A 21,699-nucleotide genomic window follows, 5' to 3' on the forward strand; every position below is an offset into this window, starting at 1 on the left:
TTAAAGACAGAGTTTCTCTGTGTAGCCTTGGCTGTCCTGGACTTGCTTTGTAGACCAAGCTGGCCTCGAACTTACAGTGATTCACCTGCCTCTGCCTCCCGAGTGCTGGGATTAAAGGCGTGCACCACCACGCACGGCTTCCCTGTTCTTTTGTAAGACCTGGAGAACTTGTTAAAACTGCTTTCAGTTATACTTAACTAATCCTAACACATGCTTTTAGATAAGAAAGAATGTACTAATTAGGGACCAAGAGTGTGAGGCCAGTGCAGCCTATATAGTAATATCCAGGCCATGTTGACCTTTTCAAATAAACAAAAGTCAAGATAAATGGTTCCACAGACATTTACCAAAATAAATTTGAAATAAAGATAAGAAAAAGGGGAAATGTCTGATTTCCATTTGTGCTTTATCTAAAAAAAAGTAATGAAAGGATAAGCTGAGAATACTTCCTATTTTACTGTCATGTGTTACAAAAATTCTTATTTCCATATAGTTTTTAAAAGTTTAGATACTGAAAATCAATTATCAAGGACTACATAATGGACTATAATACCTGGCACTTTACCCTCAAGTGTACATTGCACCTTATTTAATGTTAACATTTGTGTATTGGTCCTACAACAACTTCAAAGGTTGTGAAACTAATATAAATATTAAAAATTACTTTCTGTTTATATTAGTCCACTAGACAATAATTGGGCAAGCCAATATTTTCTCAGTGCAACTTTACTTGTAAGGTACATTAAAAGTACTTTACTTGTAAGTATCTCAATAAAGCATTTTGATATTTCTGGTGGATTGCTTTCATATTAAACACTCCTATGATTTTGTAAGCAGTAGAGAAGTGAGATCGCCATCTATACCTTCATAACCTTATACATAATCACAGCCCTAGTGTATAGTAAACATTTATAATTCTTTGTAAACAAATGAATGGGTCAAAAAATCAAAGAAACACAAATTAAAGACCTATTTTATTTTATTTTATTTTTAAAAATTTTTTTATTATTAATTTATTCTTGTTACATCTCAATGGTTATCCCATCCCTTGTATCCTCCCATTCTTCCCTCCCTCCCTCCTTTTTCCCCTTATTCCCCTTCCCTATGACTGTTCCTGAGGGGGATTACCTCCCCCTGTATATGCTCATAGGGTATCAAGTCTCTTCTCGGTAACCTGCTGTCCTTCCTCTGAGTGCCACCAGGTCTCCACCTCCAGGAGACATGGTCAAATGTGAGGCACCAGAGTACATGAGAAAGTCATATCCCACTCTCCACTCAAGTGTGGAGACTGTTCTGACCATTGGCTAGATCTTGGTAGGGGTTTAAATTTTACCACCTGTATTGTCCTTGGCTGGTGCCTTAGTTTGAGCAGGACCCCTGGGCCCAAATCTGCCTTTCATAATGTTCTACTTGTAGGTTTTTAGGACCCTCTGGATCCTTCTACTTTGCTATTCTCCCATGCTTACCAATTTTAAAGTACAATTATTGAGAAATTTCAACATCAAGTATGTAAATCAACTTCAGTTATCTATTTTTAAAATAGATCCTTTGAACTTGACAAGGGGAAAACCTACTGAGAAATGCCCTTGTAGTTCATAGTATCTGTTCCATTCTAACAGTTGTTTCTTTATCTACTCGTTATGGGTTCATAATATTTAAACTGGAAAATTAAAATTTATACACAAGAAAGAAGTTAATATTGGTAGCAAAACAGCTATGCAACTTTAGAATTTCAAATAATGACATAGTATTTAGTGATATATTAAATTATTTCTGTATATATTTACTAAAAATTTCATAATATTTCTTTTCAAATTTCTATTTATTTTTTTTATTCAGCCCTTGCAAAGGGTCCTTTCCCACCACCCACATAGTACCTCAAAGCTGTCTACAACTGATCTTTTCTAGTTCTATCAATTTGCCTAACAAGATTTCCTTGTTTTTAATAGCTGAATAGTATTCCACTGTGTAAATGTGCCAAAAATTCTCTATCCATTCTTTGGTTAAGGGACATCTAGGTTGTTTCCATATTCTGGCTATTACAAATAAAGCTGTGATGCACATAGTTGAGAAAGTGTCCTTGTTGAATGGTCGATCATCTTTTGGGTATATTCCCAGGACTAGTAGGGCTGGGTCTTGAGGTAGAATTATTACTAATTTCCTGAGAAAACACCAGCCTGATTTCCAAAGTGGTTGTACAAGTTTGCACTCCCACTAGCAAATGAAGGAGTATTCCACTTTCTCATCATCCTTGCTAGCATGTGCTGTCACCTGAGTTTTTTTTTATCTTAACCATTCTGATAGGTGTAAGACAGAATCTCAGAGTAGATTTGAGTTATATTTCTCTGATAACTAGGGATGTTGAGCATTTCTTTTTCTTTGTTTCTTTTCTGAATATTTTATTATGTTTTTAAAAACAGATACATTTTTATTATTACACAAAAATAAAACAAACTACATGCAGCAGGAAAACCAGAAAACAATCAGGAATTATATAAATGTTACATTCATAGTGATTTGGCTATTTGTATTTGCCAATCTTCAAGTAAACATATTTCCTATCCTGTTGAGTATAAAATTCTGAATGAAAAACAATTTCTCTAATATCTCATTTCTATCAACTTAAAACATCTACTGGCAACACTGAGCCTACCTTAAAGAAGATGTTGAATATCAATGAACGTCCTTATGAAGATGGCTTCAAATGTGGCAAACAAACCACTAGACAAAAAGTCCTCATTTTGGCCACAGACATAATTCTGCCTAAAAATATACAAGCTTGGATGCAGGCAGAGTTGAAGGCAAAACTCTGCCAAGACAGGGTAAGGAAGTCCTCAATAGTTCCTGTATTGCAAATATGTCTGTCAGATATACTGGAACAGAAGGCTGAAGAAGATGCTCCAACCTTAGAGAGAGGTTTGGGTGACTGTTCAAGAAGTAAACTGTGTCTGTTGTTTCTTTCATTTTGGAAGCTGTTAACCTGCACTTCTAGTTCACTCTGATAATTAAATTTTATTTCTTCAAATGTCTCTGATGAGGTTGAGAACCGGATAGTTTAGTCTTACAATTAAGCTTAGTTGCTTAGGGGTTAAAATGTTGAGCATTTCTTTAAGTGTTTCTCAGCCACTTGATATTCCTCTGTTGAGAAACCTCTGTTTAGTTCTCTACCCCATTTTTTTAGTTGGGTTATTTGGTTTCATGTTGTTTAATTTTTTAAGGCCTTTATATATTTTGGATATTAGCCTTTTGTCAGGTGTAGCATTGGTGAAGATCTTTTCCAAGTCTGTAGGCAGTCGTTTTATTCTGTTGAAGTGTCCCTCACATTAGAGAAGCTTTTCATAAGGTCTCATTTATTACTGGTTGATCTTAGGTCCTGAGCTCTTGGCATTCTGATCATGAAGTTGTCTCCTATGCCAATAAGCTTAAGGCTCTTCCCCACTTTTTCTTCTAACAGATTTAGTGTGTTTGGTTTTATTTTGAGGTCTTTAATCCATTTGGACTTCAGTTTTGTGGAGGGTGATATATATGAATCTATTTGCATTTTTCTACATGTAGACAAGTGTCTTACGTGTAATGAAAAGCCTTGATCTCAGTATCCAACAGATGAAGGAATACTATAAAGAGCATTAACAATATTCAATGCATCATGGAAAGATCCTATCACTCATAGATATTTTTCTTTAAAACACAATACTGGGCAGAGGGGCATGGATTGGGGTGCTGGTTTAATTCTCTCTGTAATAAACTGACATTGTCAGGATTATTCATAGGTCCCTACTTGGCTTTAGGCTAGACTAGTCTGTACACATTCTTGAGACTTGAAGTTTTATGTAATTTCATAATATCTCCTATGAAATCTGTACCATTTTTCACTCACGGCTATACTCAGAGTAGGCAACTTTATCAGTTCCAATTGCGCCTGAACATGTATAACCTCATATACAGCTCTCAATCTCAGGAGAAACTACCCAGTTGTATATATACAGCAGCATATCTATATCTACAATGTTCTCTTTGACTGGAAAAATGCACACACTGTTCTTCTGGGGACATGGTCAGTTATCCATGCCTTGAACTAATTCAGTCCATTTTCTCTGCATAATCCTATCTCCATACCTATTCGTCATTGTGAATTATCCCTGGTGCTTTAGGGTTTGCCCAAAGTTATGGTGTGTTTGAATCTACTATCCACTAAAGCCCTTGTATTTTGTACATTAATAGGAAACCAAAAATCCTCTATTCAACATGTAAGCTCATACCACCAAATGTGGCTCACACTTGCAGGTGCCTTGGCCACCCTATCGGAAAAGCAGTTGGGGTGTTCCTAGGCCAAGACATAGTATTCTTTACTGTAGGGGATGTTTTTTCTTTCAGTTGTTTAGCAAACTTCTGTTAAGCCTTTAAAACACAGCATAACATTTGGATTTTCATCTATATTTTCCTTTCTTTAGGATCTTCAGCTTTACACAAATATTGACATATTTGTTTGCAAGTAACCCAGGCAGGATTCATCATATCCTTTTATTCCATCTCAAGCTTATTAAGATTTTCGTGTCCACCAAAGTTTCTCTCAACTCTTCAGCACCACATATTTGACAGGGCCCAGCATTTCTACTAACTACTCCCCCAGCAATTTTGAGGATGTTATTAATTACCTTCTTTCTTAACTCTCTATAAACACAGTCCTTTCTAACCCAATGAAATAATCATCACACACATCCTCCTTTACGCCGAACTTAACCAGTAATGTTTCTTTCTCTTCTCCATCTTTCAACACCTGATATTTAGGAGGGACTCAGCTGGTAAAAACCAATTGTCATTAGTGGTATTTATGAACCAGTTCACTGGACACTGATTTCCCTCATACTGCCTTGGGTTATTTACCATTTTTTTCTTAAAAAAGGATGGGTTGCTACATTACTCAGTTTCTCCACAGATGCTCAGTGATCTACTGTATCACAGCCCCATGAGCTAGGTTGTTAGAGACACTTTGAGACTTGTTTAAAAATCTTCCCAAACACAAGAAGTTCAGTTGCAGAGGATTTAAGGTCACCCTCATTTTTCTGAATGATAAATTTCTTCTACTCTATTAAAAGTAAGTTTAGTAGGTCATCTCCCATCTTTTCTCCCTTATTCAATCTCTCCTTACCTTCTAGTACTTCCATGGGGGATCCTAGGACTGATCTACTTTGTCTTTCTTCTCTTTTGCTTGACTCTTCCAGCTTTAGTATATGGAAAGCTAACACCTCCATCTCATCACTTATTTCTTTCTACTTTTCTGGCTAATTCAGAGTCTGGGGTTAAAGATAATACCTAAATGTCTTTTGATTTACATTGTAATAAGTCCTTTAAGGAGGCAAGTGTATTTTTCTGGACAGAAATCTCAGGCTAGTTGGTATGATTTACTCCTGAGAGAAGGGCCACAGGACCAATACCATAGTCTACATATGGGCCTGCCACATAGGAGCTAATTTCAGAAATTGTAATATATTCTTTAGTCGTCAGTATTTGGGGCATGTCCTTATATTTATATGACAGAATTTATTAACCAAGGAGGCTTGTCTGTCAATAATGCATAGTAGTAGTAGGCCAACCTGAAATTCATTCCCTGAATGTTCCATCTTTGCTAAATGGTCTTGGTATCATGTATCTTTACCAAGAACATGGATAATGCAGTGGATACCACAGAAAAATTGTATGTATTCCCATAGTACATGGAGAAGTACGTTCTTTTCTTGGTTACTTCTATAGATACTGTACCTCCCGGTAGCATTTAATGTGCAGTTTTTACTAGGATTTTCTCTCTCTTATATTTTGGAATCAAATACTAAATAAATTATAAATGTATGTGTAATCAATATTGTAATATATTTTTAAATAATATAGTAGTTCAGTTTCCATAATAAGTTCTCAGCATGAATGAAATATTGAGGAGATAATATTTAAAAGATGTTAAATGATGAGATTTATTTACTCTATACATGTTTGTAACCATCATGTCATGCACCAAAAAATACATACAGCTTTATTTAAAAACATAAAAATGTTCATTACCTTAAAGCATTTAAATTTTTTAACTTAGAAGAAATAAAGGCTGGAAAAACAAAAAACCCAGAATAGCTAAAACAATCTTCTACAATAAAAGGTGCTCCGGAGGAGTCTCCATCCCTGATCTCAAACTGTACTATAAAGCAATAGTAATTAAAACAGCATGGTACTGGCACAGCAACAGGCTGGTTGAGCAGTGGAATCTAATCGAAGACCCAGATATGAATCCACACACATATGGTCACTTGATTTTCGACAAAGAAGCCAAATCCATTCGATGGAAAAGGGATAGCATCTTCAACAAATGGTGCTGGTCTAACTGGATGTCTATGTGTAAAAAAATGCAACTGGACCTATATTTGTCACCTTGTACAAAACTCAAATCCAAGTGGATTAAAGACCTCAACATAAAACCAGAGACACTAAGTCACTTAGGAGAAAAAGTGGGGAAGAGCCTGGAACATATTGGCACAGGAGACAACTTCCTGAACAGAACACCAACGTCTCAGACATTAATGTCAACAATTAATAAATGGGAACTCATGAGGCTGAGAAGCTTCAGTAAGGCAGGAGACACTGTCAAGAGAACAAAACGACAGCCTACAAACTGGGAAAAGATCTTCACCAACCCTACATCTGACAAAGGTCTAATATCCAAAATATATAAAGAACACAAGAAATTAAACACCACCAAACCAAATAACCCAATTAGAAATGGGGCTTGGAACTAAACAGAGAATTCTCAACAGAGGACTATCAAATGCCCGAGAAACACTTAAAGAAATGCTCAACCTCCTTAATCATCAGGGAAATGCAAATCAAAACAACTCTGAGATTCCATCTTACACCCATCAGAATGGCTAAGATCAAAAATTCAAGTGACACCACATGCTGGCGAGGATGTGGGGAGAGAGGAACACTCCTTCATTGCTGGTGGAAATGCAAACTAGTACAACCACTTTGGAAATCTATCTGGTGCTATCTCAGAAAAATCGGAATAGGGCTTCCTCAAGACCCAGCTATTCCACTCCTTAGACTATACCCAGAAGATGCTGCAGCACACAAGAAAATTTGCTCCACCATGTTCATAGCAGCCTTATTCATAATAGCCAGAACACGGAAACAGCCTAAGTGTCCCTCAATAGAAGAATGGATAAAGAAACTGTGGTACATATACACTTTGGAATACTATTCAGCTATTAAAAACAAGGAATTCCCGAAATTTGTGGATAAATGGATTGAGCTAGAAATGATCATAATGAGTGAGTTAACCCAGAAGCAGAAAGACTCAAATGGTATATACTCACTTATATCCGCATATTAGTCCAAGGGGCATGTCCCACGAAAGCCTTCACTTACCAGGAAACTGAGACAGAGGGGAGGACATTCTAGTGGGGCTCTAGATGAGAGAAGCATGGGAGAATGGCAAAGTAGAAGGATCCAGAGGGTCCTAGAAGCCTACAAGTAGAACATTATGATAGGCAGATTTGGGCACAGGGGTCCCGCTCAAACTAAGGCACTAGCCAAGGACAATACAGGTGGTAAACCTTAAACCCTTACCCAGATCTAGACAATGGACAGAACACTCTCCACAGTAGAGTGGAGAGTGGGATATTACTTTCTCACATACTCTGGTGCCTCACCTTTGACCATGTCCCCTGGAGGGGGAGACCTGGTGGCACTCAGAGGAAGGACAGCAGGTTACCAAGAAGAGACTTGATACCCTATGAGCATATACAGGGGGAGGTAATCTCCCTCAGGAACAGTCATAGGGGAGGGGACTAAGGCAAAATGGGAGGGAGGGAAGAATGGGAGGATACAAGGGATGGGATAACCATTGAGATATAATAAGAATAAATTAATAAAGGAGAAAAAAAAGAAATAAAGGCTGGCTTTTCATTGATTTGTAGGCAAAGTATCAAAGTTAATTGGTACGATAAACAAACCCAATGATTCTGAAGTCCACATTTTCTTATCTGTAACCTCCATTTCTTAAATTAGCACCCTCTTACTTTAACAGGGTCCCTGTCTTGCTCATTTAAACGTTACTTGCTTCCATTTTTTGTCCTTTCTATATAAGAACTTACTTTTCTCAACTTCCAAATTGCCGATGCTGCTCCCGTCCAGCAGGAAAGCCACCAACACCGTGAATTCTTCTTGCAGCAGTTTTTATTCAGGATCCTGGAGTGACCCGGGGAAAAGCTCCCACAGAACCTTTTATAGTGTGCCTGTCCTATCAGAAACTGCCACATCGCCACTCTTGGTTGGTGCATTCGGATCACACCACCTCACGCCATGCCTTGTCAGATCACACCACCTGACACTATGGCTTGTTTGAATCACGCCACCTCACGCCATGCCTTCAGGCATGCGCATAAGGGGCTTGCTCACTGTGCATGCGCATAGGGATTACTCACTGCGCATGCGCAAAAAGGGACTCACTGCGCATGGGCAAGGTTTACTCACTGCACATGGGCAAAAGGCTTTCTCACTGTGCATGCGCAAAAGGCTTTCTCTCTGCGCATGCGCAAAAGGGGGCGCATTGCGCTGGCGAAGCAGCAGGGGGCGCTGCTATCTGTGGCTCTCCACAGTTCCCCCTTATTCATTAAATTTTGAGCAAGTGGCACAGAGAATGCCTGGTAGGTTGTCCCCCCTGCACTGGAGAAATAGGCTGACAAGATGGTTGACCATTGACCTTATAGCCTGTCCCCAACTTCTTCTTCTTCTCCTCCCTCGCTTTATTAGAAAAGGAGGTAGATGGATCCATCATATATAGGTGAGCTTGGGTCCCCGAAGGGAACGAGCATTAACCAGAGGGGGGAAGCATTGACCTGATCCTCCTGGAGCCACATTGGCCTGTCAAGATGTCTTTTTGAGGAGGAGAGGGGGGTCCTGATCTGCTGTCTGTGGGCATCCCCAACATACATCGAACAAGACAGTTTCCGACATCAACCTCTATGCAATCAGGTTTACTTCTCGGGGGACTCAGAGTTGGACAATCGGGTCCTCCCTCTGCGGTACCTCGTCCTACACCCCTTGCAGGTGCCCATGCCTTATGGCAGGCAATATCTGAGTATATGCCATTCTCACCATGCCAAGGAAGGGGAAACAGAAGCACATTAGTGTCATGGCCTTGGTCTGCCAAGTGCATGGGGGATCTATACCCGTCATTGACTACTTCTCTATCATGCCAAGCCACATTTGAGGAGATTGCCCAGCCTCCAGTGCAGCAAATGCTTGCATCATAGAGGCCTGCATGCGATGTTGGTGGGCGTGCATCCTGCATATGCACCAGAGTGCTAGGCAACTGACAAGGACCAGACACACTGTCAAAGCTCTTATTCCTGCCTATTCCTGCCGATGAGAGAAGGCATTCTGGAACCACTGCGACAGCCCAGAGACCATGGAGATGTCAGTTTGTGTAGAATTGATGTGCACCATGGAGAGACGCAGTTCCTGCAGGGGACTATCCAGGCTTCTGCTCCAGTTACCTGCAAAATACTGGGAGAGACTGCTAGACAAGTTAATAATCTGAAAACATAAGCTTCCTTTAAGGAGAAAGCCCATATTTTCTGTATCAGGTGAAATCTCTTTTGTTAATGAAACATTGGTGGTGAAGATTCTTGGGAAAATTGCAGTTGTATGTTTTGGAAAACCCAACAAGATTCTCCACCTGTACTCAGGCTGTGTCATGAAGCCCGGAATGTTTCCCACCATTATCATCCAGATTCCCATCTATGGGGTCAGGCTCTGCCAGAGGCTTTGGAACATCATCATTTTTTCTTTTTGTAAGTCGAGTTAATCTTTCAGGCACCCACACTGGTTGGTCTGCATCCTGTGGAAACACACAAACAGATCCTCTTGCCCAGAACAATACTGGGTCTGGACCCTTCCACTGCCCTGTAAGGACATCCTTCCACATGACTATGCCTTTATAAGTAGAGTCTCAGATCTCATGACGCTCGGCGGCTGTCATGCTGGACTTATCTAATTGAAACAAATTTATAGTTAACATAGCCAAAGTAAGGCACTCTCTAGGTGTTCTTTTATACCCTATTCCCCTTTTTTGTTTTTCAAGGCATTCCTTAAGGGTGCGATGTGCTCTTTCAATGATGCCTTGTCCCTGAGGATTATAAGGGAGGCCATGAAGTAATATAACACACATCTGTGCACAGAAAGAGGTAAAAGTAGCAAATGTATAAGCTGGACCATTATCAGTTTTATAAGTTTTTGGCATACCCCAGGCACTCCATGCCGCAAAGCAATGATCAATAACATGATGGGATTTTTCTCCTGTATGTGGGGATGCAAATATAATACCTGAGGCAGTGCCAATCGAAACATGCACATATTTTAGCTTCCCAAATTCTGGTATATGAGTGACATCCATCTGCCAGATATGCAAGGGACATAGGCCTCGAGGATTTACCCCCAGGGGTAGTTGAGGCCTAAAAGGAGCACATGCTTGACATTCTTTCACCATAATTCATGCCTCCTCTCGTGTAATGGCAAAGCGGGAAGCTAAAGTTTTCACATTAACATGGAAATAAGAATGGAATTGACCTGCTCGATCCAGATTAGTCAGAGCAGTTAGGATTAAATGGGCCCGTGTGGCTTTATCTACTATATCATTACCTTTTGATAAAGGCCCTGGGAGCCCGGTATGTGCTCGAATATGTTGAATAAAGAAAGGTTGAGTACGTTTCCAAATGAGGGTTTGTAATTGCGATATCAATTCTCCAATCACACTTTTCATGTTAATTTTCCTTGTTATCTCTAACTCTTTGACTATATTAACCACGTACTTGGAGTCAGAGAGAAGATTAAAAGATTGTGGGAATTCTTGAAAACAGTGATGACAATTTGTAATTCAATTATTTGAGGTGAAGCAGAGGCAAATTTCTTTATTACCGGCTGGCCTCCATCAACTGAATATGCTCCATGCCCTGTTTTAGATCCATCAGTAAAAATAGTGGGGCAATTTTTTAATGGTTGCTTAGATGTGACCACAGGAAAAATAACAGGATGCTCTGAGACAAACTGGAGAATGGGATCTTTGGGGTAGTGATTATCAATATCTCTAGTATAACTACAGCGAAGTATTGACCAATTATCCAGAGTATGAGAAAGTACTTCAAATTGTTGAGCTGTATAAGGTATAATAAGCTTCTCAGGCCATTGTCCAAAATATTGAAGGCTTTGATGTAAACCTACAAAGGCCAATTGTGCTACTGCATCAGGATAATGACTGATTGTTTTTCCTGGGGAAATCTTTGGATGAATCCATAATAAAGGTGCCGATTGCCATAACACACCCATAGGTTGTCTATATGAGGGCAAGATTAATAATTGGAATGCTATATTGGGATTCCATCTAGTAAGACTTGCAGTAATTAATCCATCCTCAATAAGGGATAAGGCCGCTCTTGCCTCAGGGGTAAGAATTCTAGGGGAAGTTAAGGCAGGATTCCCAGGCAAAATATCATACAGTGGTTGTAATTGGGAATTAGTGAGTTTTAAATAGGGTCGCAGCCATTGTATATCCCCCAGCAATTTCTGGAAATCATTAAGTGTTTTCAAACTATCAGTTCTTAATGTAATTTTTTGTGGGGTAACTCTATCTTGACATATTCTTGTTCCTAGATAATCAATAATTGTAGCCTTCTGTACCTTCTTTGGAGCAATGAACAATCCTTTTACCTTTAAGCTCAGGACTAGCCGGGTGTAAGCTTGAACTAAAACCTCCTCACTCTTTGCACAAATCAAAATATCATCCATGTAATGAAAGCACTTAAGTTGAGGAAATTCTTTCCTAAATCCCTGAATGGCATCAGCGACATATAACTGACACATCGTAGGACTATTAGCCATCCCTTGTGGTAACACTACCCATTCAAATCTCTGATCAGGCTCTGTATGATTTATCGAGGGTACTGTGAAAGCAAATCTCATTGTGTCTTTTGGAGACAGAGGAATGGAGAAGAAGCAATCCTTGATGCCTACCACAATAATATGCCAATTTTCAGGTAAAGTGGATGGCAGTGGGATGCCTCTTTGGACTGGCCCCATTGGCATCATCTGATTATTACTAGCTCGCAAGTCATGTAATAACTTCCATTTGCCTGATTTCTTTTTTATAACAAAGATGGGTGTATTCCATGGTGAAACTGAGGCCTGTAAATGACCTAGTTCCAGCTGTTCCTTAACTAACTCACAAATGGCTTGCTATTTTACTGAGGGCAGGGGCCACTGGAGAACCCATACAGGTTCCTCAGTTTTCCATGTAATGGGAATTGTATCCTCAGTGGCCCCTAGGAAAAACCCAGACCCTTACGGTCAAGCTTTGGAATGCCGGCAATAGGATCCTGACGTCCCCGCAAATTTTTTCCAAGTCCTTTCCCTCCAATATATCCCGTATTATTCCTCATCTCCTGGGACTGTCTGCTGTGGGGCTCCTGATTAGTGATCTTATATTCCATTGCATTCAGTAAATCTCTTCCCCACAAGGTTATGGGGACTTCTAATACATAGGGTTGGAAAACTCCTCCATGTCCCTCTTCATCTTTCCAATTTAGCATTCTGGCACTAATATTTGGGGTTTTCTCGAACCCCAGCCCTCTGAGTAAGTGACTAGAGGTTTGAACAGGCCATTTGGGGGACCAATCACCTTTTGCAATTATGCTAATATCAGCTCCAGAATCCATAAGACCAGTGATTGCTTTTCCTTCTATTAAAAGTTTTAGAGTGGGGCGATTTTGTAAATTCATAGCCACGTAAACCGAAGCTCCTGAGGATCCAAACCCCTTCTCTCCATGTGTTTGATCTTTTGCCAGGAATAAATTATGACAGCTAGGAAGAATGAGCAACTGCGCTAGACGGTCACCGGGCAAAATTGCGCTCACCCCACGTGGAGATGAAATCATAATTTTTACAGTGCCTGTATAATCTGAATCAATTACACCAGGATGAATAATAAGGCCCTGCAATGTAGTAGAACTACGGCCAATTAGGAATCCCACTGTGTCTTTTGGTAGAGGGCCAGTGAAATCAGTGGCTACCAACTGAGGCCCCATTTGTGGGGTCAGTACGAGTCTGGTGGTGGAACAGTGGTTGAGGCCTGCGCTCCCTCTAGTAGCTCTCCAGGGCGTTGCCATTCTATGGGAGAACGCAGACTCGGCCACTGTTCCGGAGCCCTGGTCTCCTCCATTGCCCCATATATTTGAGGGCCCTGAGGACGAGGGCCCCGTGTCCCGTTTTTTGGCCGTGCTCCCCTAAATCCTGCCGCTGGTGGTTGACCATTAATGTCTTTTAATGACCGGCATTCAGTAGCCCAATGATTTTCTTTCCTGCATTTGGGACAGAGGCCAGGTGTACGTAGAGGAGGATTTTGACTAGTCTGATTAATCCCCCTGGGACACTGGTGTCTGAAATGTCCTTCTTTGCCGCACTTGAAGCAATTTTGAGGACCAGTAATTCCCTTTCTATTCCTTCTCTGGGCTGTCTGCATCATGGCTGCAGCCAATCCTGTATTTGATAATGGTCCTCCTATCTCTCTGCAGATCTTTAACCACACATCTAAAGATTTATGTTTGTATGGATTGTCTACACTCCTTGGTACATTGCTCAAAAATAAGTTCTTTTATCAAAGGCATTGCAGTATCTGGGTCGCCAAAGATCTTTCCAGCGGCATCAACTAATCTGGCCACAAAGTCGGCAAATATTTCATTGCTTCCTTGAATAATTTTTGTGAGATTTCCAGATACTTCCCCTCGTTTAGGAAGGGCTTTCCATGCCCTTGTGCCAATATAATTAATTTGCTCAAAAACTTGCGCCGGATATCCTGTCTGTTGGTTAGCGAAACGTCCCTGCCCCATAAGCATATCCTGGTCCCATGCCGGTTGCCCGTTAGCTGCATTGGCAATTGCCTGCTCAGCTGAGAACTCAATGTAATAAGCTTTCCAATCTAAATAGGTGCCAGGTAAAAGGCAGGCTCGTGCTAAATTTTGCCAATCTGAGGGTGTCATGCAATACCTCCCTATTGATTCCAACTGCACCATAACAAAGGCTGCGGTCCTGCCATAAGCACGAACAGACTCAGCCAGTCTTTGGACAATTTTAAAATCCAAGGGTTCGTGATAATGATTCCCTTGTGCATTCTGAAAAACTGGGTAACAATGAGGGGCATTTTGCAACTGAAATTGCCTCCATACCTCAGGACAGGCAGACCTACCTCCCCCTCGTATTTCGGGTGGGGTTCTTATTCCGCCTGGAGATTTAGGTGATTCTAGTTCAGGAGCTGACGGCTGCATAATCTTGGTCTCCTTCTTTTTTTTGTATAATAATGCTACCTAGCTGTTCAGCCAACTCCTCTAATTCTTCATCCTCGGGGCCAGAATCATTCCCTTCAAACTGTTCCTCTTTCACTTTCCCCAAAATATAATTCCCCATTTTTTCCGAGTCCCGGAATTTTATTGTCTCAAAGCCTGAGAACTTAACAGTTATATCCCACCTCCCAGGAACTTAATTCCCCATTTTGTCCGAGTCCCGGAATTTTATTGTCTCAAAGCCTGAGAACTTAACAATTATGTCCCATTAACCAGGATCTTACCAGCTAGCTGCCCTGGCTGCCGCAAGTTCTGAGATTCCCCATACGGGCCACCAAAATGCCGATGCCACTCCCGTCCAGCAGGAAAGCCACCAACACAGGGAATTCTTCTTGCAGCAGTTTTTATTCAGGATCCTGGAGTGACCCGGGGAAAAGCTCCCACAGAACCTTTTATATTGTGCCTGTCCTATCAGAAACTGCCACGTCGCCACTCCTGGTTGGTGCATTCGGATCACACCACCTCACGCCATGCCTTGTCAGATCACACCACCACTATGGCTTGTTTGAATCACACTACCTCACGCCATGCCTTCAGGCATGCGCATAAGGGGCTTGCTCACTGCACATGCGCATAGGGATTACTCACTGCGCATGCGCAAAAAGGACTCACTGCGCATGGGCAAAGATTTACTCGCTGCGTATGTGCAAAAGGCTTTCTCACTGTGCATGCACAAAAAGGCTTTCTCACTGTGCATGCGCAAAAGGGGGCGCATTGCGCCGATGAAGCAGCAGGGGGCGCTGCTATCTGTGGCTCTCCACACCAAATTTCCATAGATTGTGATCTATCACTTGTAGGCTTTAAGTCCATATATCTAGAACTTATCTTTACTCTTTTGTGAATAAATGCATAAACAAATGAGTGGCTGAGTGAATGACAACTTACTCTACTATGATTTCCTTGCTGGTTTCTTAGATGTGTCGTATAGTTATTTCCTAGGAGTAGGCTTTGATTAATTATATGTGGCCTATTTCTATTGAGTCTGACCCAAAATAATGACTACACTTCTTAAGTTCTGAAGATTCATTTTCCTTTCTGAAAAAAGAAATATTAGTGTTTTTATGTGAGAATTAAATGTGATAATTCATATGAAGCTCTTAATATAATCCCTGAGCTATATAACATAATTAATGAATATGGTAATGATTATTCTAAAGCTGTTATTTCCCTGGTTTATGAATTTGAAATGTGATAATAACTTTACTAGGGAATCTGAAGCACATTTTATTTCCTCAATTCTTAGAGAAACTACTCTTAAGCCGATAGAACAATACTGTCAATGAGCAATACTTTAATGAAACTGCATTTAAAAAAAAAATTTCTGGTGCTCTCTAAATGAACATTTTACTTCTGAAAACTCTATTGTTTATCAAAAAATTGGTGCAGAAAAATAGTTTTTTATCATAGATGACATTGTCACATTAGAATAGTATGAAGATTCCCTGCAATGCATTAAAATAATAAAATGACTTTCTGTAATTTGTGTTTTACTTTTTGTTTATTTTTCCTTATTTCGCACACTGCAGCCTGTCCTAGGAAAAAAAATGCCATTTCTATTTTGTTTTTTCTTCTTATCCATTATTTTGGGAGATCTTTCTATCTTCTGATATCATGTTCATTTTCTTTCCTCAAAAGCTTAACTTCTTATCATACATAAGTTTCTCTTTCTTTCTTAAAGTTATGGCAATGTATTTTATACAGTTTGTGGCTATTTTGAGGTGTTTTTTTCCCTGATTTCTTTTTTTATCCCATTTATCATTTATAGAAGGGATAATGATTGTTTATTGAGTTAATTTTTTATCCAGCCACATGGATGACGGTGATTATCAGCCATACAAGTTCTCTGGTAGAAATTTTGGAGTCCTTTGTGTACACTACCATATGATCTCTGAATAGAGATACTTTATCTTCTTTCGAAGTTGTATCCACTTGATCATCTTCGTTTATTACTCTAGGTATATCTTCAAGTAAAATGTTGAATATATATGAAAGGAGTGGACAACCTTATCTTGTTCCTAATTTTATTGGAAATTCTTAGAGTTTAGAAATTGAGTTTAGAAATAGAAGTTTATTATGTTTAGGTATGTCCCTTATATCCATGATATCTCTGAGATTTTTATTCTGAAGGAAAATAAGAATTTTGGCAAAAGTTTAGTTGCACCTAAACAGATGATCATGTGGTTTTGTCTTTCAGATTGTTTATTTAGGAGATTACATTTACTGATTTTCCTATATGAAACCATTACTGCATCTCTAGGATGAAGCCTACTTGATCATGGTGGAAGATCTTTTGGATATGTTCTTGGATTTAGTTTATAGTTATCTTATTGAGTATTTTTGTTTCAATGATCATGAGGGAAATTGGTCCATAATTTTCTTTCTTAAACCTATGTGTGGTTTGGGTATCAGTGTGCCTTTGGCCTTGTAAATTAATTTGAAAATATTGTGTGATTCTATTTTGTGGAATAATTTGATGAGTGCTAGTATTAGCTCTTCTTTGAAAGTCTCATAGAATTCTAAGCTAAAATTATTGGTCCTGCATTGCTTTTGTTTGAGAGACCTTTTAAAAATATATTTTATTAATTTATTCATATTACATCTCAATTGTTATCCCATCTCTTGTATCCCCCCCATTCCTCCCTCCCCTCGCATTTTCCTATTATGGCCCTCCCCTATGACTATGACTGAGGGGGACCTCCTCCCCATGCATATGCTCATAGGGTATCAAGTCTCTTCTTGGTAGCCTGCTATCCTTCCTCTGAGTGCCACCAGGCCTCCCCATCCATGGGTCGTGGTAAAATATGGGGCACCAGAGTTCCTGTGAAAGTCAGACCCCACTCTCCAAGAATGTCTTGTCCATTGGCTAGATCTTGGTAGAGGTTCAAAGTTTATTGCACTTATTGTCCTTGGCTGGTGCCATAGTTTGAGCAGGACCCCTGGGCACAGATCTGCTCATATAATGTTCTTCTTATAGGTTTCTAGGACCCTCTGGATCCTTCTATTTCCCCATCCTCCCATGCTTCTCTCACCTAGAATCCCAACAGGATATCCTCCCCTCTGTCCCACTTTACTGGTAAGTGAAGATTTTCATAGGACATATCCCTTGGGCTAGTGTCCAGATATAAGTGTGTATATACCATTTGACTCTTTCTGCTTCTGGGTTAACTTACTCATTATGATCATTTCTAGTTCAATCCATTTGTCCACAAATTTTGGGAAATCCTTGTTTTTAATAGCTGAGTAGTATTCCATAGTGTAAATGTACCATAGTTTCTTTATCCATTCTTCTACTGAGGGACACAACAGAGGAATATCAAATGGCTGAGAAACACTTAAAGAAATGCTCAGCTTCCTTAGTCATCAGGGAAATGCATATCAAAAACAACACTGAGATTCCATCTTACACCCATTAGAATGGCTATGATCAAAAATTCAAGTGATACCACATGCTGTTGAGGATGTGGAGAGAGAGAAACACTCCTTCATTGCTGGTGGGAATGGAAACTAATATCGCCACTTTGGAAATCTATCTGGTCCTATATCAGAAAACTGGGAATAGGGCTTTGTCAAGATCCAGGTATTCCATTCCTCGGAATATACCCAGAAGATGCTCCAGCACACAGCAAGAACATTTGCTCAACCATGTTCATAGCAGCCTTATTCATAATAGCCAGAACCTGGATTGAGAGACTTTTAATTACTGCTTCTATTCTCTTAGGTGTTACTAGTCCAGTCATGCTGTTTTTCTGATCTTGATTTATCTTTAATAAGTGGTATCTATCAAGAAAATTATCTATTATTTTTAGTTTACTCAGTTATTTGAAGTACATGTTTTTGGAATATGACCTAATGTTTCTTTGTATTTCCTCAGTGTCTATTGTTTTTCCTTTCCTTTATGATTATGCGAATTTGTATATTCTTTCTCTGCCTTTTAGTTAGTTTGGGTATGCGTTTGTCTATCTTGTAGACTTTCTCATGAACCAGTTTTTCATTTTCTTTATTATTTATTGTTCCCTTTGTTTGTATTTAAATGATTTAAGCCCTAGGTTTGATTATTTCCTGCCATCTATTCCTTTTTTGTGTATTTGTTTCTTTTGTTCCAGACCTTTTTGGTGTGCTGTTTAATTGCTAGTATGCCATCTCTTCGATTTCTTTATGAAGGTACTTAATGCTATGGTATTTCCTCAGCAACATTTTCATTGTATCCCATAAATTTCAGTATGCTGTGCATGCATTTCCATTGAAGTCTAGATAGTTTTTAATTTCTTTCTTTATTTCTGCCTTGATCTAGTAGTCATTCAGTGGAGAGTTGTTAGGTTTCCAGAACTTCGTAGTATTTCTGTTGTTGCAACCCAGCTTTAACTAGTCGTAGTCTGATAGAATACAGAGCGTTGTATCTGTTGAGACTTCTACCTAAGTATATGGTTAATTTTTAAAGAAATTTCCATTAGTGCTGAGAAAGAGGTAAATTATTTTATGTTTGTGTAAAATATTCTGTAGGTATCTCTTATGTGTAGCTAAGTCAAAATATCTGTTAGCTCCATTGTTTTTTTCTAATAATTTTTTTCTGGATGATCTGTCTGTTGGTGAGAGTTGGAACTGAAGTCTACCACTGTTAATGTGTGGGTTTTGATGTGTGATTTAAAGTTTAATAATGTCTCTTCTACAAATGTGAGCGCCTTGAATTTGCAGCATAGATGTTAACAATTGAGATGTCTTGCTGGATTTTTTCCTTTGATGAATATGAAGTATCCTTCCCTATTTCTTTAAATTAATTGTGGGTGGAAAGCTATTTTGTTAGATATTAGAATGGGCAGATCGCCTTTCCTTCTGTGTCCATTTGCTTAGAAAATTTTTTCTACCCTTTACTGTGATGTGATGTTTCATTGATGGTTAGGTGTTTTTCTTGCATGTAGAAGGGGTGGTTATTAGAATACATTTTTTCAGCCTGTGTCTTTCTATTGGGAAATAGAATTATTGACATTGGTAGATATTAATGACCAGTGATTGTTAGTTCCTTTTATTTTTATTTCAGTGATGATCATGTTGTTGTTGTTGTTGCTGGTGGTGGTGGTGGTGGTGGTGGTGGTGGTGGTGGTGGTGTGTGTGTGTGTGTGTGTCCATGCACATTATTTTTTCTGATGTAATATTATTTATTTCCTTTTTCATGGGTATATTTATCCTCCATAGAATGATGTTTTCCTTGTAGTACTTTCTTTTAATAATTTTTTATTTTAATTTTATTAATTTATTTAGATTTCAACTCAATTGTTATCCCATCACTTGTATCCTCCCATTCTTACCTCCCTCCTGCTCTCACCCTATTCTTCTCTCCTAGGTCTATGTCCTAGGGGGACCTCCTCCCCCACTATATGGTCATAGGCTATCATGTCTCATCTTGGTAGCCTGATTATTCCTTTGTAGTACTTTCTATGGGGCTAAATTTGTGTATAAGTATTTAAACAATTCATCATAGGATATCTTATACTTTCATTCTATGGTGATCAGATGTCTTTCTGAGTATAGTAGTCTGTAGCATCATCTGTGGACTATTAGAATCTGCAATACATCTGTATAGATCCTTCCAGATTCTACAGTCTCCTTTGAGAACAACATGTGTAGTTCTAATAAATCTGCCTTTATAGATCACTAGGCCTTTTTCCTTGTATCTTTTAATATTCTTTCTTTGCTTTGTATTTTTAATGTTTTGATCATGTGTGGAGGGGACTTTCTTTTCTGATCCAATCAATTTTGTGTTCTGTAAACATTGTGTACCTTTATTGCACATCTTCTTAAGGTTTGGATTTCTTTTTCCTTTTATGATTATCTGAAAAATATATTCTGGGCCTTTGAGCTGTGATTCTTCTACTTCTTCTATTTCTATTATGTTTGATTTAACATTATTTTTGATTGATGTATTAGTTTCTCCTATTGAATCTTCAATCCTTGAGATTCTTTCTTCTATCTCTTGTATTCTGATGGGAATGCTTGTGTCTATACTTCCTATTAGATTACCTAGATTTTCCATCTCTGTGATTTCCTCATTTTGTGTTTCCCTTATTGATTCTATTTCCATTTTCAGATCTTAAGCAGTTTTATTCATTTATTTCACCTGTTTATTTCCTTGGGTCTCTTGGATTTCTTTTTTTTTCTGATTTTATTCTTTATTTATTTTTTCCAAGAAATATATTATTTTATTAATTCGTTCTTGTTACATCTCAATGGTTATCCCATCCCTTCTCTCCTCCCATTCTTCCCTCTCTCCCATTTTCCCCTTATTCCCCTCCCCTATGACTGTTCCTGAGGGGGATTTCCTCCCCCTGTATATGCTCATAGGGTATCAAGTCTCTTCTCGGTAACCTCTGAGTGCCAACAGGTCTCCCCCTCCAGGGAAAATTGTCAAATATGAGGCACCAGAGTATGTGAGAAAGTCATATCCAACTCTCCACTCTATGTGGAGTATGTTCTGACCATTGGCTAGATCTGGGTAGGGGTTTCAAGTTTACAGCCTTAGTTTGAATGGGACCCCTGGGCCCAAATCTGCCTATCATAATGTTCTACTTGTAGGTTTCTAGGACCCTCTGGGTCCTTCTACTTTGCCATTCTCCCATGCTTGTCTCATCTAGAGTCCCAATAGGATGTCCTCCCTACTGTCCCAGTTTCCTGGTACTTGAAGGCTTTCATGGGACATGCCCCTTGGGCTAATATGCAGATATAAGTGAGTATATACCACTTGAGTCTTTCTGCTTCTGGGTTAACTCACTCATTATGATCATTTCTTAAAGTATTTATTTATTTCATCCTGTTTTCCTGGATATCGTTAAGGGATTTGTTAATTTCTTCTTTGAGGGCCTCTATCATCTTTATAACATTGGTTTTAAGGTGTGTGTGTGTGTGTGTGTGTGTGTGTGTGTGTGTGTGTGTGTGTGTGTGTGTGAATTTCAGCTGTGTTGGAATATTCAGGACTTGCAGTAAAAGGATAACTGGGCTCTGTTGGTGCTATATTGGCCTGGTTATTGTGTTCTTACACTGTCTCTAGAGATGCAGGTTTGAGTTACTTAGAGATTTAGTTACCAAATTTTTAGTTTATCATTGTTGGATGGATATATTTTCCATTGGTTTTTGCTTATATTCTGGTCTTCTGGGTTGAATAAACTGAGGTTCTGGTGACCAAAGAGCTCTCTTTCCTCATAATGTCTCTTCTGATATTTTAGAGGCCCATGAAATCTCTGAGGTTTGGGGTATAAGCATGACCTCTGGGGTTCTG

General features: G+C 39.2%; 1 protein-coding gene across 4 annotated transcripts in view; it reads left to right on the top strand.

Annotated features, from left to right (window-relative positions):
- Positions 1-21,699, top strand: part of GRIK2 (glutamate ionotropic receptor kainate type subunit 2) — a 655,703-nt gene that overhangs the window by 468,966 nt on the left and 165,038 nt on the right. The window lies entirely within an intron of this gene.

The sequence above is a fragment of the Acomys minous genome, assembly GCF_964271855.1.
Source record: "Acomys minous genome assembly, chromosome: 3".
Lineage (NCBI taxonomy): Eukaryota > Metazoa > Chordata > Mammalia > Rodentia > Muridae > Acomys > Acomys minous.